The sequence below is a fragment of the Melopsittacus undulatus genome, chromosome 5 (genome assembly GCF_012275295.1).
Source record: "Melopsittacus undulatus isolate bMelUnd1 chromosome 5, bMelUnd1.mat.Z, whole genome shotgun sequence".
In the NCBI taxonomy this organism is placed as follows: domain Eukaryota; kingdom Metazoa; phylum Chordata; class Aves; order Psittaciformes; family Psittaculidae; genus Melopsittacus; species Melopsittacus undulatus.
In genome coordinates this window covers 20,164,903-20,192,528 of record NC_047531.1, presented here as the reverse complement: position 1 = coordinate 20,192,528, position 27,626 = coordinate 20,164,903, and the positions used below count along the sequence as shown (strand labels likewise).

The window sequence follows — 27,626 nt, the reverse complement described above, 5'->3', positions numbered from 1 at the left end:
CACTTCTATCAGCAACGTTCCCAGGCCGAAAGTCAGAACACAGCACTGCACCAGCTACCAAGAAGGAGAAAAAATGACTGCTACTGCTGAACCCAGGACAGAGTCTTTATCTACTCTCTCTTGCAGAATCAGTTCTAGTCACCAGCAGTTGCTATATCACCTTCAGTAATAAAAAATTAAAAAGAAAAATCTATAACAACTTCAGTCATTGATTGCTTTCTAATTCTATTACAGTAATTTGAAAAAAACAGCAGCAAAAATCATAGAAATGACAATATTATTGCACAGTGCAAGATGTTTTTATTTGGGAAACAATTTTTTATTGTTATTTTTAAATTAATGTCTTTGGTCTTTTAAACAACGAAGCAGCAATCAGCTGTAGCATTTCAAGAAAAGATTGTACTGTGAAAAGCTCCACAGAAAAAAGGAGGGAAAGGAAAAAACATGGAACAGAACTGCTCGTCTGTTGGAGAAATATATCAGTGTCCTTGGACAACTGGGAAACCAAAGTGGGCCTGCTGCCAAATATCAGAGTTCCCTGTCAGATAATCTCTGAATTTAAAAAGGCATCAATTTCCAAGTCCAGTGGGTGATGAAAAGAGAGAACCCTTTCTACATTTAGGCCAGAAGCTATTACTTTTGCTTGCAAGCATGACAAAGAACAGCCTAACTTTTTCATCCACAAAATTGCAACCCATAAGCTTATTTTGTAAGAGAATGAAAGAAAATTAGCTGGGCTTGAAGATGTGAAATCTGTGTGCACCAATTCTCAGTGCTTTGTCTTTGGTAGGCATTAGCTGTTGCCAAGAAAGTAACGTAATTTCCACACTGACATTTATTTTTGATCTGTATATCACATATTAATAGTTAATTTATTGAAGCATGTAAAGCAGCTGAAGCAGGGGTTGGGTTTTGTTCTTTTCTGTTGTGCCAAATAGTTCTATTACAAATTATGATGATATATCCTGGTCCCTTTAGACTCAGAAAATAAACTCTTCTAGAAGAGATGACTGCTGATGCATTAGGTTGTCTAATTAGGTTAGGCAAAATTATGTAAGGTAGATAAATCTTTCTCTTCTTCTTTTCCTTTATCTTTTTTTTTTTTTTTTTGAGAAAGTGAAAATTTGTCCCACATCACTTGCAAATTGAGAAGTAAACACTTCTGAACAGTATTTAGAATTCAGCAATATGTAAATACAGGCTATTTGTTAAAGTGCTTAAAGTTGTCTTGAAAGCTGTAAAAAATCCATATGTTAGTGCTTAAAAGTGGTCTGGTTTTCCAGGGAATTAGTTTTGAACATCAGAGCACTTCTCTGGGCATGGCAATATTGATTTAGGGTTAACTACTTCTTTCTAAAAGTCATGGTAGTGAAAATGATTTGATGATTAATGTATGAAAAAAAATAAAGGAACAACTCAGAAGGCAAATGATTCCAGAAATAGTTGATAAACAGCTATGTTAAAAACCTATTTGCATAAGTATTTTATAGGATTTTTTGTTTTGGTGCATGAGTAAGATGTGTGGTGCAGTTTAAATTAAAATTATATGATTTAGAATAATGCTTTAAAAAGTCATTGATGAATATCACACAAGCTTTTCAAATCACTGAATTTTATAACATTTTGGTGCAAGTAGCTGCTGTCCCTGCTTTCCAGAACCTTACTGCAACTGGTTTTCCTGAAATAACAAAATGTCCAAAACCTGCAGCCCTTTTCATTTTTTTTACCTTTATTTTAGTTTCAACTGGAGACCCAACTGTGTTTTGCAATGGGTTGGAAGAATAGCATTTGACACACCAGTTAATTTTACTGATGCTTTCAATTATCTCACATTCTACAGATTGACCAGCAACTATGGCCTATGAGAAAAAAGGGTCTTCAGTCCAGTTAAAACTTACTCAGCTTCTTTAAGCAGATTCAAGAAAGACTTCTGGTTAAGTCAGCATGTCCTGCAACAGTCATGAGCTCACTCATTTTGTACAGACATGGAGAACTCCAAGCACCTGCACATTAGGGTGTTATGAGGACCAGATGGGACTCTCCCCACAATGAGCGTAATCCAGGCCTGGCACCCCATTCTATCACAAGTCCCAGTCAGGAAGCAGGGAAGGAGGAGGCACCCAGGGGCAGCCCCATCCTCCATTGCCAAGTGTGTCTGTGGTGAGGGGCTGATGGCGCTGGGCTGGTGTGAAACAGGATCCTGGGCACCAGGGGTAAGGGGAGGCACTGGGATGTTCATCATGACCCATAAGGCCAGGTAGCACCTCAGGATCCTGACACTGGGAACAATTCTTACTTACTTAATTTCATTCTTAACAAAACTGGACTCCCTTGCAGAGGAAAATCCTCTTGAAAGAAATCAGTTCAATTCCTTTAAATCCAGAACAGACATTTTCATTTAAGAACCACTTTTACTCCCTCTGAGATAAAGGTCTAATCATCTCTAAATGCATTAGTGACCCATTCCCCAATGCGTGTGGCAACAGGTTTGTTCCAGTCACACTTCCATGCAACAGAATATTAAAAATACACTCCATTCAGAAATGCCAGACAAGCCTGAGAACACAAGTCCCATCTTTAAATTATAAAGAGTCATCACTGAAGATTCACCAATAAAATTTAATTGTGGATTTCCAAAAGATACAAGAAAAAAAGAGAGAAAAATCTGGATTCCAAAATAGTGAAAAATAAGTAGCATTCACCATCTGTGGTCCTTAACAACAAGCAGACTATCAACAGAACCATACAGTAAAAACATAACTGCTTTTACAAGCTTAAACCATCTGTAAAAACAGTGTTTTAAATGCTAAACTGAAATAAAAAGAAAAGACAAAGCAAACTTCATCAATGTTCTGGTATCTTAACATAATATTAAACAGCCAGCACAAATCCAAGAAAGCAGAACAATTCAGATTTTGTAAACACCAATATTCAGGGCAACCTGGTAGGCTTACCTTAAGTGACCATCTCCTGTGAACTAGCAGACAGTTACAAAGTTTAAGGAAATCCTTAAACTATGCATGCCGAGTTTTGGGACTAAGATTTCATATTTTTTTCCTTCTCCATTCCAAATATAGCCAGCTTTTAGCATTTTTGAGGTAACTATAATTGTGTGTGCAACTAGGCACTTGCAAAGTGAGAGTATTCACTAATAGTAAGTGGTAAAACAGAAAAATAACTCCACGACACAAACATGTGTAAAAGAAACCAAAGCTCAGAAGAGAGTCCTTTCTAGAGAGGTCACTGAGATCAGTACTGCACATTCAGGCAGTCTGAAAGGCTCACTGATATATGGACATTTTCTGCCTGGAAGAATCATGGATCAGAGCCTGCCTTGCTGAAGTATTGTGTTCATGGTTCTTCCTCTGGTGAAAGTCCTAATCCAAAGAAGTCTCAATCTCACTGCACACCTTTTTATGTAATGTAGCTCATTCTCTGTGTTACTTTTGTTAAAAGGGAGCTGACTTTTACTTCTGCATTCCTTTTGAACATGCAGAATTTTATATCCAGGAAGACTTTGTTATTTTGAGGGCTGATGTTTCATAGGTGCTGTACAACAGTCTTGGCAAAGCACGCAGGAAAAGACTGAAAGCCAGACAGTCACCTCACTCAACTTTATGCCTTTGGTATAAGTAAATTAGGAAAGCCAAATAAAACCCACAATAATATAACCTTTGCCATAAAATAAATGTACAAATACATGGGAAAGTATGGAACAGCATGGAAAGGTGTATAACGGGATGACAGCAAAGCAGGTTTTCTATGGAAGCACATAGTGATAATTTCCCAGTGTAGTCTCCTAAATTTGTCCAACTTTTGGCCAGTTTTTCAGTCCTACATTGGAGGTAGCATCTTTGGTATGGAGCATGGTGCTCCTATTTCCAACATTTGCCATAGGCTGACAGTGCTTTTACTTTTCTCGATTCCTATAAACTTTAATTACCATATAAAATAGGCACTTAAGGAATTATCAGGTTGAATACATTTAAAATTTTAATCTAACAGAACTGGTACACTGCAGTTAATATCTTATGCTGGGAGAGTATATTTAACATAAATAATCTTTTCTCTCACCTCTGGCATTTAAGAGTATTTATATACATTAGTGACTCTGCTATTTTAGAATAACTACAAATCTTTTCCCCCATTTGATGACTTAGTTAACTTCTTTTCTGTAAAGGTTTTTGCAGTCCTCTTTTTGCTAATCATCTTCTTGTGAGTCCTTCACTTTTCCTTTCACCAGCTTCAGCTGCTCAGTTCTTCAAAGACATGGAAAACAGAATTACCTGGAACTACTATGAGAAAACGTTTATAATTTGCTGCCTAAAGGAACTGATCTTGTAGCACAAACAAAATCCTTACTAAGCAGAAGACATGAAACCTACTCTCATCCACCCAGTCTGGAGGGAACTGAGATGCTGCCAACTCTGGCTGTGTAACATTTCCAAACTTGCTCTGAGCAATTTCAGAAGTCTTCCAATAGACACACTCAATTTCAGCAGGAGGGAATCAATCCATTCTTGTATTTGTGTATTCAAAAAATAAACTACCAGAACTTTAAATAGCTTCTTCTAAAACACTGATATTTTTAGTTGTTGCTCGGTAATGTTTAGTCTGACCAACGACCTTCTGAGTCTCATGCTCTGTCAGGGAAGAGGGGAAGCCGGAAGGAAGAAGAGACAGGACACCTGATCCAAACTAGCCAAACAGGTATTCCATACCACAGCACGCCATGCTCAGTATATAACCTGGGGGCAGTTACCCAGAAGGGCTACGTCAGGCTGGGTATTGGTCAGCAGGTGGTGAGCGGTGGTATTCGATTCCCTTGTTATTTCCCTTATCATTATTATTATTGGTGGCAGCAGCAGCGGTTTGTGTTATACCTTAGTTACTGGACTGTTCTTATCTCAACCAGTGGGAGTCACATTCTTTCGATTCTCCTCCCCGTCCCTCCAGGAGCTGGGGGAGGAAGGGGGGGAAGTGAGCAAGAGGCTGCGTGACTCTGAGTTCCTGGCTGGACTTAAACCATGACACTGCTGAACCCAGGATACTTCTTAATTCAGCTCTTAATCATTTAGAGTATCTGTCTCAGGGAACTGATATTTTTGAGGTAAGTTATTTTCATCCTAATTTGTTGTTAAGATCTACTTTATCATATAAGAGTTTTCACCTTGTAGAAGATTTTTAGAGGTTAACATGTTCTCCTCTGGGCTGCAACAAGACCAGTAAGATTGCATATTAGATTAAAAATCACACATCTGTTCTTTCTGGTAAATTGCTGAGTCTGTTTTTTGCGTTATATAAATGGTATGTGATCATGCAAAATCCAGTAAAATTTGATGCTAGTTTTGCAGACTGTCTCTTCAGTTTATCTGCCTGTAGGTGATTAGATGCCTTCATCAGGTCATGTACACAGACAATTACAGTCAGATTTGATTAACTGATAACAGTTTACAATGAAATTAAGGTAATTTTCAAAAGAGAGAGTGGAAAAAAATTCTGGGCATTTTGCTAAGCATTATTCAGATAAGGAATTCTAAGTTGTTAAATAATCAGAATAAGCAGAGACAATATCAGTGTTTGATTATTCTGTCTTTCTCTAAATTGCCCTCTGGTATAAGGTCCCACAATGCATTATCTCTTTTTTCCCACATCTAACATAGGAATAACAGTATGAAAAAAATCCCATACCCTTCAGAAGAATCTTCATAAAATTTCTACCAGATTCTTGCACAAAAAAGACAACAAACTTGTGCACCATGACTCAAAAGCAGATTTTTATTCCTCTTTCTTTTAAGAAAGAAAAAACTTTTTAGAACTTTTCTACACATTAATTTATATAACAGTATGTGTGTACATTTAGACGTCAACCTCTGAATATTATATCCAAAATCAAACTTCCTAATCTGATTCATCACAAATATGTTTCCATTTTGAAGTTTGCCTATTTTTCAGGAGATTCTAACATTGAAAAAAACATTGGAAGAACTACAGAAAGCTTCTTGCCAGGAGAAAGTAGCCATATACAACAGACAAAAATAATTCACAAAATCATTCCATGAGAAATTGAGAGAATCTGTGTAGTTGCATATGAAAGCATAAGGCAGACAAACTTCCTGAATGTATACTGTGTTAGAACGAAAAATGTTCCTAGGGTGAATCCGTAACTTTGATTTTTGTCCTTCAGTATTTACAGTCTCTCTTTTAGCAGTATTACTGCCTTGAAGTTACGCTTGATGGATCAAATGTGTGCAGGCCACCACAATATTACTACATACAGCTTTTCTTTCCCAGTATATATTAACACTTCTAGCTGAAGCAGCAGGTAACTCAGTATCCAAGGCCATAGTGAACAAACACTGATGACAGAAGTGTTTCAAACTCTTATTAAGATCTGTCAGTTAAGGATCAGTATTTAGTCACAGCGAGAATCCAAATGTTCAAAGTTTAGCAAGAGTAAGGGCAGTGCTACTCCTTTAACTTGTCAACCTTGTTTTATTACATATCTGAGAGAAGGTTGTGGAAAAAACATCCTAAATGAAAACTACTTCAGTTTCTCAAGTGCTCATCCTTAGTCTTTCATGCGAATGATACAGCCTTTAAGGTGCAAAACTGCCTGTACTGTATGCTGAAGTAGAATTCCAGATAATTTTTTTCTATAAATTTGTTCTGTTCCCTTTAAACTAGTTATTAATTTTTAAAGGAACGTATTAATTCAAAAGCTGCATCCACACATTTAGTATTTTATTTTGGCTATATATTGTATTTAAAATGTCCACAGCACACTTTTTCACTCTCTTTCTATGCCTCTTCTTCATATATGTAAACTCACTTTGAGAAACAATCATTTTATTATATCTAGGCATTAAGTTTCACAGATTACTTGGTACAAAAATAATATACAACCACTGTACACTGGTATTATGTGTCTGTCAGAAGAAAGGAAATGATTGGTGATGAGAAATTTGGAAATGAACATTTATAATAGAACAATACAGGTATGGGCATTGCCATTACTAACTTTAATTTTCTGAAGTGGTGTACTTTTTAATAGTCACTCATAAAGATAAAAAGGGATGATATATAACACTTTCCTTGAGTCAGGGAATTTTTAAATCTGTCATTTGACTTTAGCTACTTATCAAACAGAGCATTTCCACTTGTTCCACAAACAAGGCAGGAGTGCAACAAAAGGTGATGTATTAGTCCTATCACCAACTACAGTTTTCTTGTTTTCTGAAGGAAAACTAATTTGTCAGTACATACAAGAGTGAAAGCAAGCTTGTTAATATCTGAAGCATGATTTTTAAGAGCATTAATGCATTTAAGCTCTTGATACCTTTCTGACTTCAGAATAATTCTTATTTGACAAATAAGAAAAATGAGACATGAAATAGGTAAGGACTAAATACTAAGGACATTGATTCTGAATCCATATATTTAATATGTCTCCAACCTTAATCTCCTTGCCTAAACAGCCTTAGGAACTGTGGGAAGGGCAACACATTTCCAAATTTATCTGCCTGAAAAAAGCACAGTAGGTTCAAAGACAGCTTCCATACTGCCTCCAGAAAGGCCTGAAGGTAGCCTGCAGTGTACACTGACAGTGTACCAAATGCCACACAAGTTGCTGGCTGGTTTGTCACACAATGCCCTCTTCACTCCAGACATTGATTTCTACTTGAATCTTGAGCCATGCTACCAATTCACTGTGTGGTCATTCAGAGCAATTGTTTTTGAGGGTAGCCTTGGGATGTTCCTCAAAAATGGACATCTGTTGAGGTTGATTTGAGAAGTGACACAGACATATTCTTCCACAAATTGCTATTAAAAAATGTTGCTCAAATGTTTCAGCAATATTTTCATTTGGGAAACCAAAGCGTTACTTAAGGTTCTTCTAGTTCTTAAACACATTCAGACAACTTTTTCAACTGAATCAGGTTTTAATAAATTCCCAGGAGAGATAATTTGATCCCATTACATTTATTCATGGACACATTTAGGTTACAATTTACCTCAGACATGTTTACAGAGTGCACTATATGGAACAAGTAGATGCTGTCTCTCTTTGAGCTCATTTAAGCAAAACCTTACAAAAAAGTGTTCTTTAACAATTGGTGGTTATGAAGTCAAAATAATTGGTAGTCCTGGAAGGGCTGTTACATTACAAAGAAGATTTTCTTGAGGTAGCTTTCATGGATGGGACAGTTTTTTAACATTATTTTATAGTGGTTTAACAGCACATGAGTAAATCTTCCAAAATTTCAGTATGAACCAGACAGAAGATAAAAAGATGCTCTGTTACTTAAAAGTTTTCATTAAAAGGTTTCCTGAAGTGTTTGAGCCAAAGCCTGGGAACTAAAGCTTGGAATGTGTACTGACCTCATGAAGTAATTCTTGAATCTTGCTGATCCAAGAAAACATAACCCAAACCTACAGGAAGTGTCCGGAATTATCACTGGCAAATTTTCACTGAATAGCAGCCTTGCCAGGAAGATTATGCACACTTGGTTACTTAAATTTCAGACAGCTATCAATTGCTCAATGAATGTAATATCTTACAACCCATTCCTCCTGACAATTCACTGCCAAAATACACAAGAGCTTTGTAACCAAAATTTGGTCAGGTATTTGGTTTTGTATTTTGTCTTCTGTCACAAATGATAAACACTAAATATCTTTGCTATAATGAGTTTCGATGTCAACCAGAGGAAACATATCCAGGAGAGAGAAGGAAACTGCTAAGTGGAGGAATATGCTCCAAAAACTAAATTTTTCAACATGCCATCATTGATTTTTCAGTTTATGAAAGTACTGAGGCATTTTTCAGTACTTGGTATTATAGCAGACACTTCAATAGATACATTAAACAAATTACTTGCAGGTCTAAATTTCAGTCTTTGTCAGAAAACATTTCCTCCAGCAACAAGATTCAGGCTGATAAAAAACTTCTCACTTCAGACAACTGATATGATAGACTGAGTTAAAGTCTCTCTGTACTATTCTGTCCTTCCATCAGTTTGTCTCTGTTATCATACAGTTTGAGCAATTTCTTCTAATGTCATGTATTGCTGTTTTACAACAGGTGTCTTGAATAACATGTGACCAAAGGTCACAGTTCAATAAATTAATCATCATGCAACCCCAGCACTATTCAGACTTGGTTCAAAGAAAATAAATGCACAAGAGTTGCACAAAAAGCAAGAAAAGCTTTTGAAACACAGGATAATAGAAGGGTCAGAAAACCAGACAATATTGCAAAACCTTGGCAACTCCAAATCAGGTTGACACAAAGCAATCACATCTTGCTGTTACCGGGATTCAGAGACACTTAATATGCCCTTACTCACATTGCTATCATAAGATTTATTCTTGGGTTAGGATACATCAGAACTGTGTAGAGCTCATATCTCTCATTATAAAATCAATGAAGATGGGATAAAATGTCCCTTTTTCAGAAGGAAGAAAAAAAAAAGGTTATTTTATTATCAGGAGCTTACCGCTGGCATAAGTCATAAGTCTAGTCTTTTTTAAAACAAACAAACGGCTTTCTTTGAGGACCTCTTTTTTTGTCAACAGTTTATTTAATGAAGCTGTGTGTCTACATTAATAGCTAAAATTTTGCTTGCCCGTCCTTTGTCTCCCTCTATAGGGTACTACTTGGTGTCAATACAACATTTCTAAACCACTACAAATGTTGAAATGAGCAGAAGAAAATTCTTTTTCTATACTCCCCTTTCCCAGAGACAGTCTCATAGAAATATACAACTAATTATTATGGTGCTACAATAGCACTGGATATTTTCTCTAATACATGGCATTTAATAAACTTTCATGAAGAGCTAATAGCCACAGAGGAATAGGAAATTATAAATAAAAGCGCTACACAAAGCTGCTCATACAGCTCAGACAGGTCTTATTAGACCTGACTTACCGAACAACTTAAAACTCTACTAAAGTACCGACTGTAATAATCAAAGTGTTTTAAACTGGTGTCATAAGACAATCTGCTTGTTGCAGTTTTTGAGAGTAAATCCAGATTCTTAGAAAAATATATCTTGATTTAGTCTTGAAGGACTGACTTCAAGAATATTCTTTTAACAAAAATCTGAAGATACAAAGTATCACATTAAAAGAAACATATGGCAAGGCTGATACAGAAAATAAAGAATGTACAGTGGAAAATAAAGAAAAATAAGAGACTAAGAGTTTTTCCAGCCTTTTCTGGCTTGTGCTTTTTTTTTGAGTGTGCTCCATTGGTACAGCAATTCATATAAAACACCAGCTATTCTAAATACTTTATCCTGCCTAAATGTTCCATTTTTGATAACAGACTGGCTGTGATGTCAGGTTTTTTTCTCTTTAGGACAAGATATATTCTGTCTAGCAATACAGACTTAGCACCTTAACCACTTATGAATATGAGTAAACTTTTCTTAGCTTGAATTAAACACAATGTCAGTTTCTTTTTATATAGGTATTAGAATCAAAAACCTTTATACTGCTGACTCAGACATGGAAGTCACATCTATTGTGTTAATAAGAATAAATTAAAAAACTGCGACCACAAACAAGAATACAAACTAATTTCTTATGCAATACCTTCCTAAGTACTAACATTACTGCAACATCACCTTCCACTGGTAATTGCAAAAAGGAGAAAATCCTGTCCCTAATAAGAATTTAGGATCCTAAATCCTATGAGAAAAGGGAAAATTTTAGCAGATAGCCCATGGAACTAGACCTCCAGAGAATGTAGTGAACTCTAATTGAAATTAACATGACATAATTGAATATCCAGGCTGCCATGTAAGTGGCTCCACATACTTACACCAAAAACACGGTGTAGGAGTCTACGTAGTGTTAGACGTCTAACAGATGTGAAAATGCTTCCAAAATCAGTGGTTACTAAAACTTCAGTAACATTCAAATATTATATTGTCAGTCGTATTCAGGCATTTGAATCCATTTTGGCTCTATTTGCTTCTTTCTTTTTTGGTTTTATACATATCATGAACCGCAGTCTGCAATGAAATCAGTGGAAAGCTTGCCACTGCCTGCAGAGGGGCCGGGTTATTGCTGTGAGATAGATAACAGACATGCTCTGTAAGAGATGCTGTGTCAATTGGAAGTGAATGGTGACAGTAGAATGAATCTTTCAGTGTCATCATCTCCACAAGCACTGAAGGGTTTGGGATGACAATGCACCCCACAGCAGCAGCAAGAATAAGTTGAGGGGCAACTTTCATGCACTTTATGGGAATTATAAAACAATGCTTTCCCTTGGATTTCTGCAGCTTCAGTGGGCTCCAGTTCACAATGCCAACAGCATGAAAGCTATAATAATGCAATTGCTAACTTTCTCTTTACTTACAATGGTTGCAAGGCCACATGTTTACCTATTTAGCTACACAAAAAACATGCATATGTGTATACACTTGTGCATATGCAGATGCTGCTTATTCCGTAGTTTTAGAAAAAATAGGCTGGTTTCAGTCCAAATAGGTTGATATCAAACTCATCCTGTTTTCTTTTTTTTTTTTAAGCAGAGATAATAATCTGAATAGAGGAAAAATGTACATATAGCAGAGCTCTTTATCTTCTCTACATATTCAGCTAACCCCTCATTTTCTTTGTAGTCCACAGCACTGGAGGAATTCCTATGCAGATGACAGCATTTGCTAAGACAAACACCCGCCCCAACTCTGCTTTTTCTCTTCCTAAGCTTCTTGACTTAAAGCTTTTTTGTGTTATATGGGTTTTTTAAATCCTATTGAACTAAGCAGAACAGGGACAAATGCACAAGTAAGTGAGCACCAGAAATATTTTTAATTATACAATTAAATGGATCTCCCATTACATTTGTTAGAAGAGGAGAGATTATGCTGCAGGATACAGCAGATGATTTCTGTATGAAATTAAAATAAAGCTTAAGTACATATCTTTTTTAAAAAAAATTAGCTAGAAGGAAATTATATCCTTTTGGAAAAGTATGAAACAATTATTTGATTTATTGTTCAGGCAGACTTAGGGTTCATATTTTCTTAGTGATGCTGTGTTCAAGGAGAACAAGGACACTACTGTTGGAACTTTCTATCTACCTTTTTACTGGAAATTTTCCAGTCCTCTCTCAGAAATTCAGAAACATTCGTACCTTTCAAAAGCAGAAACTCCAGACAAGCCACCTTCTTGTCTCATATTAATCCATTATAAATAATTGCACACTGAGAAAAGAGAATAATAGAGCAAAGAAGGTTAGTGGATTAGTCAGATTGGAAAGAAATAGGAAAAAGCTATCAGAAAACAAGGTATAGGATCAAATATAGCAATGAATGAAATAAACACTTTTTTGCTTTCATAGTCAAGCTGTCCCTGACCTGTGTTTAATATAGATAGAACACTGACACACACATGTCTTAACCCATAACAAAATTCCAGATTCCACTATTATTCCCCAAAGTGCTGCCCTTTAGAAAAGCAGATACTTAGCTATTATTTGGAAAGCTGAGGGAAAAACACTACCATTGTTGAAGCTCCTCTATTCACACCCTTTCAGTTTACTGAAATGTGTCTTGTATTCATTATCCTTTGGTTATTATGCAGATAAAAATAGAGTACAAACTTCCTAAATTACAAGGGCCCTCAGAAAAACCTACCGAAGATGAAATAGGTATGTCTGTACTGGGTACTGTACGCAGACATGTATTCCCTATGTCTATACTTTAGGACAATGCAAATCAGCTCTGCTCCAAGAAGTATGTGATTGAATATTTCTTGCAACATTACTTGCCTAAGACTCAAAACCACCTGTCATATTCTGGTGGATTTGGGGAAAAATTACCTCTTTTCTTACGCTACTGTGGGGATATGCTAAGAGAAAAATACTGACCTGAAAGGAAGAAAGAATTCTCTCCACTGACAAAATATTTTTTCCCCATTAGCTGAAAGCATTTATTTTTACTTTTGCTTTTATCTCAGTAGGTCTACTTTGCCTGATAAGCAAAAAAAGGGAGGAGCAGAAGTAGAAATGTCATATTGCAGCAATGTCTACAACTCATTGTACAGAAGGAAAAATATTTTTAATATAATAGCTAGACTAATGGTAGTTAACCCACCCATTTTCTTCTCAAAATAGCCTAGCAGTTTTCTGATATTTCCCATTTCTGCTAATCCAGGTATTCCCAGACTTTGATTTTCCATAAAGACTTGTATCTTCTACTATCAGTTCATCTATGAGTCCTATATTTTTTTCTGTATAGCTATTACCTGTGAGGATCCATTATCTCATACTTCTGTTACATACTGCTTTCAGATACAGGCAGTAGAGCAGGTGTGGCTGGTGAGGTCAGGAATAAAAGTATAATGCATTGTTATTCTGGTTTTTGTATCTGGCAATAAGGTGAGATGGTCTTGTGCAGTACTTGTTATTACAAGCACTTGTAACTGCTGGAAAAAGCAGAAAATAGATGTCACAGTAAATTCCGAAACATGTAACTCACATAAAATGGCAGGAACTAGATATCTCTAACAGCTTATCAGATCAATTTCTTTTGAAGATCTATGGTTGTATTCTCTCTAATGGGATCTCACACACCTTGCTAATGTGTAAAGGTGTATAATTACGTGTCTTGATCTCAAAATGTACTTTCAGTAAAGGTAGTCTCAAAAGGAGTTGAGGAAAAGGAAGAAAAGCTATGACAAGATACAGTGGTCTGAATTTAGTTGTCTTTCTGAGGGTGGCTGCTACAGTCTAGAGTATTCTAGGTCATCTGAGCCACCCATCTGCTTTGGGTTGGCAGTTATTCAGATATTTATTCTGGGCTGCATCAAAAGAAGCATGACCAGCAGGTCGAAGGAGGAGGGCTCTGCTCTTGTGAGACCTCACTTGGAGTACTGTGTCCAGTTCTGGTGCCCTCAACATAAAAAGGATATGGAACTGTTGGAACAAGTTCAGAGGAGGTCCACGAGGATGATCAGGGGGCTGGAGCACCTCCCATATGAAGACAGGCTGAGAAAATTGGGGCTGTTCAACCCTACGTGGAGACCTCATAGTAGCCTTCCAGTATCTGAAGGGGGCCTATAATGATGTTGGAGAGGGACTCTGTAGTGATAGGACAAGGGGGAACGGGTTAAAAGTTAAACAGGGGAAGTTTAGATTGGATATAAGTAAGAAACTCTTTACTGTAAGGGTGGTGAGGCACTGGTATGGGTTGCCCAGGGAGGCTGTGAATGCCCCATCCCTGGCAGTGTTCAAGGCCAGGTTGGATGAAGCCTTGGGTGATATGGTTTAGTGTGAGGTGTCCCTGCCCATGTCAGGGGGGTTGGAACTAGATGATATTAAGGTGCTTTCCAACCCTAACTATTCTCTGATTCTATGATATAAGGAAGGACTTTCGATGGATATTCCCATCTGAACCTGAAACTGGAGACAAAGTGTGATACTAGCAGCCATTTCAAATGTCACTAGACACTTTTGTGGAGGTGTCCTGTGTTCAGGAGCAGCAGTCATTTTTCTCCTTCTTAGTAGTTGATGCAGTGCTCTGTTTTTGACTTTCAACCTGAGAACAGCACTGATAACACTGATGTTTTTAGTTGTTGCTCAGCAATGTTTAGTCTGACCAACGACCTTCTGACCTCCTCTGCCAGGGAGGAGGGGAAGCCAGGAGGAAGCAAAGACAGGACACCTGACCCAAACTAACCAAAGAGGTATTCCATACGACAGCACGTCATGCCAATTGTATAAACTGGGGACAGTTACCTGGAAGGGTGAGATCACCGCTCGAGTTGGGCTGGTTATTTGTCGGAGGGTGGTGGGCAGTTGTATTCTCTTCCCTTGTTATTTCCCTTATTATTATTATTGGTGGTAGCATCAGTGATTTGTGTTATACATTAGTTAATGTGCTGTTCTGATATCAACTAGTGGGAGTTACATTCTTTTGATTCTCCTCCCAATCCCTCCGGGAGTGGGGTAAAAAGGGGGGGCGGGGGGGTAGTGGGGAGTGAGCAAACAGGTGCTTGGTTTCTGAGTGACAGGCTGGGCTCAAACCATGACAGCTCTTTTTGACACCCAGAGTGGAGCAGGAAGGGTTGAGATAATAACAGATCTGACCAGTGTGTGTCTAATCATATTTTTGACAAGCATTCATTGTTTTGGATTAATAGTCACATATCACAATGCTGAGTTATTGGCTCTCAAAGTTGTTGCTCTTGATCTCGAAGTTTCAACATGTCATACCTTACTTACAGACAGTATTTGCTGTCTTTTTGTTTATCAGCTGGAAGGTTTGGGCTAAGGTTCTTGTTTCACTGTACTTTATGGTAATGGCTTGTAATTCAATAGACTCATTGGTCATGAAACTGATCTAGCTTCTGTTCCAGTGTGGTCATCACCTCTATACTTTGGGAGGTATATAATTGAAGCGTATAGTAATTACATGGGTTTTTTTAACTCTTCTCAGGTGGTCAGCCTATGAGAGAGACATTCCCACACACCCTAGTGACAAGTACGACAGCTACTCAAACTCTGACTGCAACAGATAACACAGCTACTCCAGCTCCGATCATAGCACCTACACCAGCCCCAGTGACAAGTACAGCAGCATCATTTGAGAGTTCTGAAGGTTTTGAAGCCTTTGGGTACTGCTGAGACTTGCCTGCTGATTGTGATGGGGATCAGCATGAAAACATACAGAGTGTGTTTTATCCACGACCATTTATTTAGTCTGATCTCAAAAGTTAAGCAGAGTCATGTTTGGGCCTTTTCTAGGATTAGATGACAAGGAGGACAAGAGATTTTCCCCAAGGCTGGATAGTCATGAGTGGCAGGGTGTGTGGGACAGCATATGCAAGTGTCCAGGCCACTGGGCCCCTCCAGTGCTTTGGAAGCATTGGAGATAGAAGGCAGCTGTATGGAGTCCCCAGCAACAAGTTGCAGATGATGAAGTGGAGGGTGAATTTTTATGAACCTGGTGGGCCCATGACACCTCAGGCCATCAGGGCAAAGATACAACATAGAGATGGACTCATGATCGAGGGGTGGACTTAGCAATGGACACTGTTGCCCAGATTATTCACAGCTGTGAAACATGCTGCAATTAAGCAAGCCAAGCAGTTAAAGCCTCTTTGGCATGGAGGATGATGGCTGAAGTACAAATATGGGGAGGCCTGGCAGATTGACTACATTACACTGTCTCTCCTGCTTTGAAAGACTGTTACCAAGGGATGCAGCCCAACATCATGGACCTGATGGACTCAGCAGCTTTATAGGGATTGGTACATGCACTAAGGAATGATCTCTCTCTCTCTTTGTATGTGTGTGGATGTATATGTATATACACATGAGACAAGAGTGATGGTATACTCAAAAATGTGGGATCTGAGCATAACATGAATGGTATGGAATAAGGGGTGAATACTGGCCTGTGTTCAGGAGCAGCAGTCATTTTTCTCCTTCTTAGTAGCTGGTGCAGTGCTCTGTTTTTGACTTTCAGCCTGAGAACAGCACTAATAACAATGATGTTTTTAGTTGCTGCTCAGCGATGATTACTCTGACCAAGGACCTTCTGAGTCTCATGCTCTGCCAGGGAGGAGAGGAAGCCAGAAGAAAGAAGAGACAGGACACCTGGCCCAAGCTAGCCAAACAGGTATTCCATACCACAGCACGTTATGCTCAGTATATAACCTGGGGGCAGTTACCCAGAAGGGCTAGATCACTGCTTGGGTCAGGCTGGGTATTGGTCAGCAGGTGGTGAGCTGTGGTATTCGATTCCCTTGTTATTTCCCTTATCATTATTATTATTGGTAGCAGCAGTAGTCGTTTTGTGTTATACCTTAGTTACTGGACTGTTCTTATCTCAACCAGTGGGAGTTACATTCTTTTGATTCTCCTCCCAATCCCTTTGGGGAAGGGGGGGAGGAAAGGGAGGAATGAGCAAATAGCTGTGTGATTTCTGACTGACAGTCTGGGCTTAAACCAGGACAGGGGGAGACTGAATCAAGTTCCTAGAGATAAGATAAAGAAAAATGTGATGGTAAAAGAGTTATCAAGAGTACTGGGACTAGGGAGAAATCCTTTGCAAAGGAAAAACCTACAAGCTTCTCATTTGTGAAGAAAATAAATGCAGACATCTGAGAATGAGATGAATCTCACCTTGTTAAATCATTTGATATTTGTCACAAAGCTTTAGGTCCTGCCACATATAACAATGTAGAAAAATCATTCTTTTTATTTCCTTGCACTATCATTTGCTTCCAGAAACACATGTACATTCTCCATCTGCCTCTTCCAATATAATATGATGCTTATTTCTGTACTGAAATGCTTGTTCCTTGAGGTTTTGCTAAAGATGCAGCAGTCTGACGCTTAGAAGAGACTGACTGTTATTTTCATTCTCAGCATGTGGTGATAATAATAAAGGAGCTTAAAGAAACTGATAAAAGCTTGGGAACTGTATTCTTCTGTCTTAGAATAAGCTATTAGTTTTCTCAAGATCCTAGAAGAAAAATTCCCCGAAAACTTAACATCTAAGAAAAGTGATTACATTTCAGCAAAGCATTTGCTTTGAAGGGAAAATAAATAGTCCTTGGAAGCAGTACTGAAGACTGAGGACTAGAAGTAGCCAAAGAATTTCCACTAAATTTCAGTTCATCCTGCAGGGAATGTGCACTGTGCTGAGGCATGTTGGCTGCAGGATCTGAAGACTGCAGTATCTCAGCAAGCAGTATGTAACCATTTAACCATTGGCTACTATGAGTCAGCCGGCACTCCATAGGTACTCCAGAAAAATTATTGAGACTGACTGGATATGCAAGGACCTTGGAACCACTAGGCAGTCTTTGCCCAAACTAGTGGGGGAAATAGTGCGGTTATTTTTTTTTTTTATTCAGCCATTGCTAAACAATTTCTTTTAAGGTATTTCTTTTAAGTTGCCTCAGGATGGTAAATCTGAGGATGAAGAAGATGCTGAAGAACATTTAAAATTAAGGAGATGATAACTGGTTTAATCAGTCCAGCTTCCCCTTTTTTTCCTTAAGTAGCATGTCAGAATGGCCATATTCCTTATAGAGAAATATTACAATGCTTGTGTCTAGGCTGATAAATGCTGTTTGCCTTAAGTTTGTCTAGAACTGCATATATTTCTGTGTAAGTCTGAATCAAATAAAGACCCAATATGTGTGATAATCATAAAGTAGTTGAGCTGCATTTGTTGAAATTGCTTTAATTGCAACTATAAGCTTAGAAGGATACCAGCACGTATTCATAAACATGTTTATATGTTACACTTTCACTCACGTCACAATGACCTCAATCACTGCATATCTATGCCTTGGTAGAGTAAAAGTCAAAGATATGGTTATTATTGATTCCTAATACAATCATGCCATCAACATAATATATCCTGTTGTCAAGGTTATGTTTGTGTCAGGACTTGTCTCAAAAATCCCCCTGAAAAAGATTAGTTCTTAGCATTTGCCTGTTATTGCATTATTTAGCCAAAGGGAGAAATTGCAGAACATTGTTATTTTGGCTTTGCCTGTTCAATGCACTTCTTAAATTGAAAAAGAAACTTGTTGGGTTTTTTTTGTTTTCTAAATGAAAGAAAAGCTATGTTTTAGTAACTGCCCAAATTAAAGTTAAATGTAAACATCCAGTGAAAAGCAGTATCTTGCAGTGTGCGTTAAAATTGAAACTTACGCTGAAATAAAGCATTAATTTAATCACTGGTGTAAACATTTGGAGATAATCTAATGAATATGCTGTCTTTACTTATAAATGGTCACTAATATTTCTCAAATGTTTTTATTATACTCTTTATTAAAATTGTGGACCCTGATACAATTATAAAGAACAGAACATTATGAGGGGGAAAGAAGATGAGATGCCCCAGGCTAGTAGAGGTATATAAATAGACATTAAAGCAGCAAGAGCTAGCATCAGGAAAAGACCATAACATTGTAACCGACGTGTAAATTGGTAATACCACAGAGTCTGTATTTAGCACCCTACTTTTTCAGAGGACTTTAAAAAAGTTATTTCAGAGTAATGATGGCTCCTATTGGAGGCTGATAGCACTGAGAATACCAGAATACAAACTCTCCCTTAATGTTTTGTGTGTAACCATTGACCAAGCTTTAATGATCAGGCCCTAAGAAAGCTAACTTTAATGCCCCTCAGGACACTTCTGCAAAAGGAGTATATTTTTCAATACTCACTGCCAACACACACATGCAGACAGTTAGGCACACAGTTTTATATTGCAGAACATAGATACTGGCAAAGTTCCTTTTTACTTTTGGTTTCAATAAATATTTTTTTTCTGAAGATTTTTATATTAACAATACACTTGGCCACAAATAGTCACTTATTTAACAGTATTTTAATATTTTCTTCAGAAGACAATAAAGGATCCATGTTGCTGAAATGTATTCTCACTGGGTTTTACTCCAGATTTGAATTTGGAAAACATTGCTTTTATGTATCTCTTCTTCACTCTTTAAGTTGCTTGGTAAAATAAATATATATACTAGTCTTCACTGTCTAGATCTTAACCCATGTTGCCTCTTTTCAATTCATATTCTTTTCTAATGTTTAAAGAAATAAATGTCCATTTTTGCTCTGTTTCTCAAAGCCTTTTAGAAAACTAATTGGTAGGGTTTTATCCAGCTTCCCAATCAGACACAAAATCTCTGCCACAAAAACTAAGGACAAATAATTACAGGAGAGCCCTGGGTAACGAATGACCCTTATGAAAGTGTAGCTGCTTTGGATGAAAATCTGTACAAAATAAGTCAATGGCTGAAAGCACAGGATGCATTTTTGTTTGTCTAAGTTTTAGTGCAGACAGTGGGAAATTCCTATATGAATTTTAACAGTAGCCATCTAGTCATATGATACAGAAGATGCTGGGCTGGAAATGGCACCCAGTTTGTGCTTGTTCTTTCAACTTATTTGTTTCCAAACTGAGCCTGCTCCCTCAACCTAACGAGGCTTAGAAAAGGCTTTTCTAGGACAGCTTAAAGCTGTGATAGCCAAATACCTGAGCTTGTGAAACCCTGTTAATGAAACTCAGTTCCTTTTTAAATGCTGTCTGTTGCTTGCAGTTTCTCACTCTCAGTACTTCTCTCTTAGTAACATCCTTCTAACGACTTAATTCTGGGGCCAGTGTGAGAAAATACTTCACTGTGCTTTCTTTCTAGCACTTTCTTTTAAGTCTTTTTTGGTTTTGGTTTTTTTTTTTTTTTTTGGTCTTTGTAAGCCAAAACAGAAGTAAATTTTATACACACACACACATATATATAAACATAAGCCAGACAAAACAACCAACAGAAAACACCAGACTTAGGAAGATTAAACCAATTTTTTTAGAGAGATTATAGAGTTATTGTTAACATGAGATAACTTACGTTAAAAAGTAGAAATAAAGATGAACTTCACTGGTTTCCAAGACTTCCACTTTTATCTAGGTAGCTGTTTCCACTCATTTTGCAAATTCATTTTCAAGCTTTTATCAAAAGATTGCTGCTTTCCCTTCTCTCCCACACCAGTGTATTCAAGTACAGTTGTTCCAGGCTGGCATATTTCAGTTGTTTTGCTCTATGCTTTTCCGCTTTTCATTCAGGGTCTGGATTTAAGCCTGTAACAATGTGTATGGCAGTGCATTAGTAATTAATGCTGAGAATGAACATGAATAAAAAAAGCATTTTTTCTTAAAACCTGAGTTTAGAATAATGTCATATACAAATTAATGTCCTGGTGGGCGTGATGACCTGTGGACTGACAGACTGCAGTGCCAGCTATGGAGCTCAACATAAATGCTGGCCTCCACAATTGAGTTTTCTCGTAACTGTCAGTGTCAGTTGATTCCTTCCTCAGACCAGAAGAAGCAAATGTGTGCAGTCTGCAAATTAGAAAATAGGGAGCAGCTATTTCTCAGCAGCAACATTTATAAGAGCTCTGAGGCTGGAAATCAGATTGGTCAAGGCACGTAGTTAGATAAACCTGTCAATGTTTTTTTAAAACACTTATCAGAGAAGATGAGAAGCTTGTCCAGAAGACAGGGAACTGCTACTTAAAATATGTACTTCTCATCTTTTTTCATTTGATATCAGGCTGGAACTTTCTGCAGCATCCATTTCCTCCTTTCTTTACCGACATCATAGGCCTGTTTTGCTATCTGTGTAATTTCTTACTTTGTCATCTTCCCTTGGGAAGTAGTGTCATTTGCATGTTGTATCATTGGGTCTTGGCAAAAATACAGAGTCTAGATACATTTAGGGTTAACAGGTTTGCTCTACAGGTGATTGAAAATTTTCAAAAATGTCCTGCTTAACTTTTTCTTTCAGTATTTTAATTTTCTAATGGAAGGGAGGGAAGGACTGTGCATGCAATTAAGAATGTGTAATAAATTAGCTCTTCAGAGCAAACACCTCACAGATTATTTCATAATAGCCTATTCGTATGATTGGCTATCAGTTGAACAGATTCACAGCACTGATTAGTCACAAGAGAGTGAAATGGGTTTATTCCATTGAAGAAGCAATGCCTCTTGTTAACAGCAGAAAGTTACCTTTAGTTCCCGTACAAAAGAGACAGTGGTATGGTTTTTCTGGATAAAAAGGGATCAAAAGGTATAGAAGTCAAGGACAAATGGATATGAAGGAATATAAAATAACTTAAATAATTTCATTATACATAAATTTAGATAAATCAACTCCAGACTAGCATTATTTTTTTTTCTTGTTTGTTCTTGTTTTCTTTCTATATCCATTTTTTACTCTTCAGGTGGTTAAAATTCTTGCAACTTCAAAGGAATCTTATGACTTTCAAATGAAACTTTTACTTATGGCTAGTTTTAACACTGAAGGTCTTGTTTGCATCCATAGAAGACATATATTGATTAACTAAACAATGGTATGAAGCTGCATCAGGGGAATTTAAGATTAGACATTAGATTAAGAAAGAGTTCTTCATCGAGAGGGTGATCAGTCACTGGAACAAGCTCCCAAAGGAAGTGGTCACAGCACCAAACTTTTCAGAGTCCAGGAAGCATCTGGATGATTCTCTTAGTCATATAGTTTAGTTTTAGGTAGTCTTGCGAGAAGCAGGGCCCTGGATTCAGTGATCTTTGTTGATCCTTCCAAGCACTTAAGCACATGTTTAAGTGTTTCCAGATTTTCAAAGGAAGTACAGGTAAACTGTATTTCATTCTATTTTGCCTTCTCCTAAATTTCTTATTTATGTATATAATCTCAGTGGCTTTTATTTATTTATATTTCCATGCTTATTTGCTTGACACATTGACCTACAGTAATATTCTATCCTCACTAAAACCAGGCTGAGGCTGAGAAGTATTTCCACACCAGGTATTGCTGACTGTAAAGTGAGATTTTTGTCTCTTTGCTATGCAAGCATCTCGCATCTAAAATATGCAAGATGAAAAATGGCATGTTTTTCATAGTTAGGATGTTGTTTGGCATGAGTCTGGGAAGATTTCCAGTTTAATGATAAAAATACATACTGCTAATGCCAGTTCCATGTCTAAAGGCCTATACTGTGCAATCAACTTACATTAAGTCTTGGAAAAGATAAAAAAATACTTAATTAATCCATGAATATGTTGAACATAGTCCTCAAGAAGCCTTAGTTTAAAAAAAAAGTATTTAAATGTAACTTAATTATTAATGACACTAGTTTTATCTTCTTGGCCAGCTTTCTAGTGAAATAGCAGAGTCACAGTACTATAGAATTTAGCATGATTAGGCCAGGCACTGGACCAGAATGATAGTGCTAATGGAGGTCAGTGGTGAGGTGCATGAGGGAAGCTTGTAAATATCTCCTGACATACTTATTAACTCTAGGGTATACTCTAACACTTTTGGGGTCATTGTTCTTAACTGATCCTTTAAACAAAACTACAGATTAATTTGGATACTCCCCTATTTCCTATATGTAAACAACAAGACACAAAAACACTGAAGCCTCTGCAATAATGTTGGACAACTAACCTATTATTTAAACATAGATCTCAGAATAATACTGCCTGATTAATCAAATGGTATTGCCTCCTAAAATATGCTAGCACATATTTTAGTCCCAAATTTGGGATACTCCCCATGCATACCCCTGTGTTTGCACTGAATTCCTGAAATGGATGTTCCATAAGCACGACCACTTTGGAAAGCTGTCCCACAGCATAAAAAGCCCCAAAGCCAAGATATTCTCCCTGACTCTTCAAATGTTTTCCTTACCTCAGTTTAGTCCTATTGCTATTAAAAATTCCCCAAACTGTTTATGTCTGCTTTGCTGTTCCAAAATTCAAATACTGAACTCAGTTCTACAGATATGCTTGTAACAAGTATAGAGGTGCCATGAGTTTTTTACAAGGTTAATTATCCAACTATGTACAACTTGAACTGGTGGAAAAGTTTTCTCTGCTGTGGAAAAAGAAGTCTCAAGAGTCTTTTGCATAGAGAATTTATATTCCTGTATATAAACTGGGAATTATAAACTGGTGGCCACAATAAATAGAAGGTCAAACTGCACTTTTGAAGTATAAACAGACAGCATCTGTAGAGAGTCAGTGTCCCCCACATGCAGAATCATTTTATAAGATATAAGTGATTTGATAGCTAGTCTGAAAATTCTTCAAAAGGAATAAAAATTGCCCTGATGTCCCATGAAAAGAAATGAACTTGTGAAAGTATGGGCAATTGATTCACGAATGTAGAAATCAATAAGGGACAACTGCAGAAAGGTATCAGTGAAGTCTGTTTTGTTCATGAATCCCAAAATTCAGCTATCTTTCCTGACCTCACCATCTCTTTGTATTTGCCTTACCATTTGTTTTCAGTCAGGAATTTATGGAAACACCTGTAAATGGTTTTGACTATTTTGTTTTTCATTTTACATAAAGAAATATGAGGATCATAACTGTATTATAGAATTCACTTGTTTCTTTGAAAATCCAGTCCTCTACTGAGTTAACACTACCATACACTAATTTAGTTGCTGGATTCTAGCACATCTGATCAATCCAGATGTTTGATACTGTGAGATAGACAAACATAACTAAAGGCAATTGTTGTTCAGACTTACATATTTTATGTGAAATTACATTGTTTCACTGGGTTTGTTTATAAATATGCATGTGGAAAATGAGATTATTTCAATGCGGTATTATCTCAATGTCTATTATCTGTAGCATTCTTTATTAATTTCTCTAAAAATTGCAATATCTAATAGACAAGGCACATTTTGTCCTCTTTTTGGTACAGAGAAAATCGATATTTTAACATTTTAATTAAGATATACATTTCCCCAATATAGTTTTACATTCCTGCTCTTACATTGTAATGATGTTAAAGAAATTTTCAGATTCTAGGTCTTACCATGTTCTTATTTCCTATGTCTGCACTGCCGAGACCAGGCTGATTTGAGAACTCACTAACAGGTGGTGGATGCAGGATTCTAAGAATATTTGATAAGACATTTTTTTCCTTAATGAGCAGCTTTGTCTTATTTTTGTACCTCAAAGAGTAATGCCTTGGTGCTTCTAGCATTGTTTTCATCAGAAAACCACATGTATGGTGCATTCAGTACATGTTCATGCTATTTTCAAGCTGTACCAACAGCCTTAATTGGTTGAAGAAAAAAGTGTTGTTTCTTCAGCAGGAATGTAACAAATGACTGAAAAAGATCATATGAGTGTGAATCCTCTTTCCTACTGGACTTTCTTACTAGTTTTACCTTGGTTATTGCTGAGATGTACTACTAATGTGATATGAAATTTCCTTTATCACTGAACTATCTGCTAAAGACTTGCCACCATGTATTGTGTTGATCTTTACGTAATAGCTCATTTAAGGTCTTGTTCAATATTTTGTATGTTAATTTATTGAGATTTAAATTGTCTGTTTCACTATCTCTGTAAGCAGTGGAAGATATAATTTAGTTGGTACACGCCTTGGAGCTTGATAGTTATTCATAGTCATAATGAGTATTGCAAATTTGGAGTCTGATAGAGATACACATCACTGTGATGAGACCTTTCTGTATTTCCATTAGTACATACCAGAATTCCTCATGGAAAATGAGCGCATGGTAGACAAGCATGCATTTTGAACACTCATTCTCCTTGTAATTTCTGAATACAAACACCAGTTGGAAGGATCTCTGCCTGCTAAGAAGCTCATCCGTTCCACAGGTATTTATGGCATACACTATATTAATAGTTCTTCCAAAGTGAAATTGCTGAACCATGCTTTATACATCAGAATTTAACTAGTTAAAGTTAATCTCTTCTACACTTAACTTGATGTCAAAAAGAAATTATTTTCTCTTTGTCAGAAGGCATAAACAGAAATCAATGGAGGAAAACATCTCGAATAGCTAAACATAAGCTGTCTGCACCTGCTGAGAGATTAGTAAATCTTCAGAATGGATCCAAATTAGTCACAAGAAAGAGTCTTCAGCAGCAGCAAAAATTAAAAACAATATGGATTAATCAGAAGTACAAGTTCTTACAGGAAATTTCTTAGCAGCCTAGATAGAAGGTGACATGAAATTGAACAGTAACAAAACAATGTGGGGTTGTGGGATTAGTATGTACTTACCCTCCAGGGCTTCATGAACAGGAATTTTTTTTTCTCTATACAGCAGACATTTTTTTTATATATATATAGTTGTAGCTTAAGTTGTCTAGCTTTTACTGGTCCCTGTGAGTTGTCAGGCCACTAAAGAAAAACATGAATGGTAGTCATAGGTGTAGCAGCATCAAGAAGCACAGCATTTGCTGAAAACATGAAAAAATAGACTACTACTTCTAGAACAGATTAGTGAAATCCCAGCAAGAGCTAAAGATTGTTATTCAAAGAAATGCCATTTGCTCAGTTGAGTTATATTTTAAAGTGGCATACATGAAAGTAGTACAAAGTCTAAGGTTAAATACCCACCACTAGGTGAAAAATTGTTGTAGACTTTAGCTGTAATTCCGTTTCAGATATAGAAGAAAGCATCTACAGTGTGTCTGCATTTGAGCTAGATGGTTATCACAATCAGATATCTAAACAGTACAGTTAATGGACACTAGCATTAACCAAATATCTTCTTTTCCATCTATAGCTCATCATGACTCCACAGACTTCATGAGATACATTGCCATGGATTGTAGTGGAGTTTTAGGCACTGACTCACAGGTGAATGACTGAAATACAGCCATCTAAAATCTGGGGCTGAATTGTCTCCAGTAGTGCTGGACTCAACAATTTTCTCTGTCAGCTAAAGTGAAGAGCAAAGACTCGTCTCCATCTATTTATTTTCACTCAAGCATAAAGACTATGATTCTATGAACAGACAGCTAATAAAGGTTTTCTCATGAAGACAGAGGCATCTAGTTCATGTCTGTCCTGGGTTCAGCAGTAGCAGTCATTTTTAAACCATGACAATGTCCCTTGTTAAACTAAAAGCTAACTAGTTAAAATAAAGAAATGAATGATAGCAACATAACTTCAGCTTCATTTATTGGGAAAAAATGCAGAGAATAAGGACAAAAGTGATGAATTAGAGATGGGTATCTGAAGCATGTATGACTGCAAATAAGTCCGATTTCTATTTCCCCTTGAAACTGTGCTGCTTGTTGCCCTGTCTGTCCACATTAAAGGGATTACAAAGTATGGATTAAATATTCATCTTGATTTCAACCCCTTCTAAATTCTGTTAAATATTACTGAGGCTTCAGAAATACAAATCACTTAGACTATGATAAACTTATAGTATGGTTATATCATAGGTTGGAAAAGGCCTTCAAGTCTAGCCATTACCCCAGGGCTGCCATGTTACTAAAGACCTTGTCTACACAGTTTATTTTGAACTATTGCAGAACATGCTTTCAGATGCTAAAGATACATTCATTAATGAGAAAATGAACTTACAAATATTAGATCACTAGATGTTCCTGTAAACTTGCCTGAAGTTATAACTGTCTTGTATATTTTGAAATCTTTACTTTAAAAATATAGATATCTAGATATTGATGTCTAATAATAAAGAAAAAAAATAGTGTCTTGTTGCTATATGAAGTACACCTACTGAAGTGTGGCTTTAGCTTCCTGGTGGTTAACACATAAGGCTGAATCTTACAGTTATGAAAACACCACACTTCCATTAATCTCACAGACCTTTACCCATTTATTTCAGCTTTGAATGCGATGAACATGCATAGTAGTAGGTGACTTGAACAAAGCCATCTTTGAAATTTGGAAATTTTAGGATTTGATTTTGAGGATGTTTGTGTAGTTTCTTGCTTTCTATTATGTAGATTTCAGTACCGGAAATTCTGATATTTCAATATTTTTAGAAGTGTAATTTTTAAAGGTGTGTCTGTGTCAGCTTTTTAGTGCTGTAGTCTTGTTTATTCTTGTTTTCTTAATCTGCTTATACTGTCATTGTAGTTTTTATTGATGTTCATTTATGTGGGCTTCTTGTACAAGCCATGAAGTAAAATTCTGTGTATTTCAAGAGTACAGACAGACAAAAAAATCCCAGAATTAATAGGAACTTTATTAGAAACATTTCACAAATTAATTTTACTCTCTTTCATAACAATTAATAGATTTTTGGATAATTATCC

At 36.8% G+C, this 27,626-nt stretch overlaps 1 long non-coding RNA gene across 1 annotated transcript; it reads left to right on the top strand.

The window, feature by feature from the left end:
- The first annotated feature begins 4,960 nt into the window (after window positions 1-4,960).
- On the top strand, window positions 4,961-26,642 carry LOC115946028 (uncharacterized). The gene is made up of 3 exons (XR_004080178.2): window positions 4,961-5,110; window positions 25,064-25,202; window positions 26,120-26,642. It is a non-coding gene; the product is annotated as an uncharacterized lncRNA (long non-coding RNA).
- Window positions 26,643-27,626: the final 984 nt, after the last annotated feature.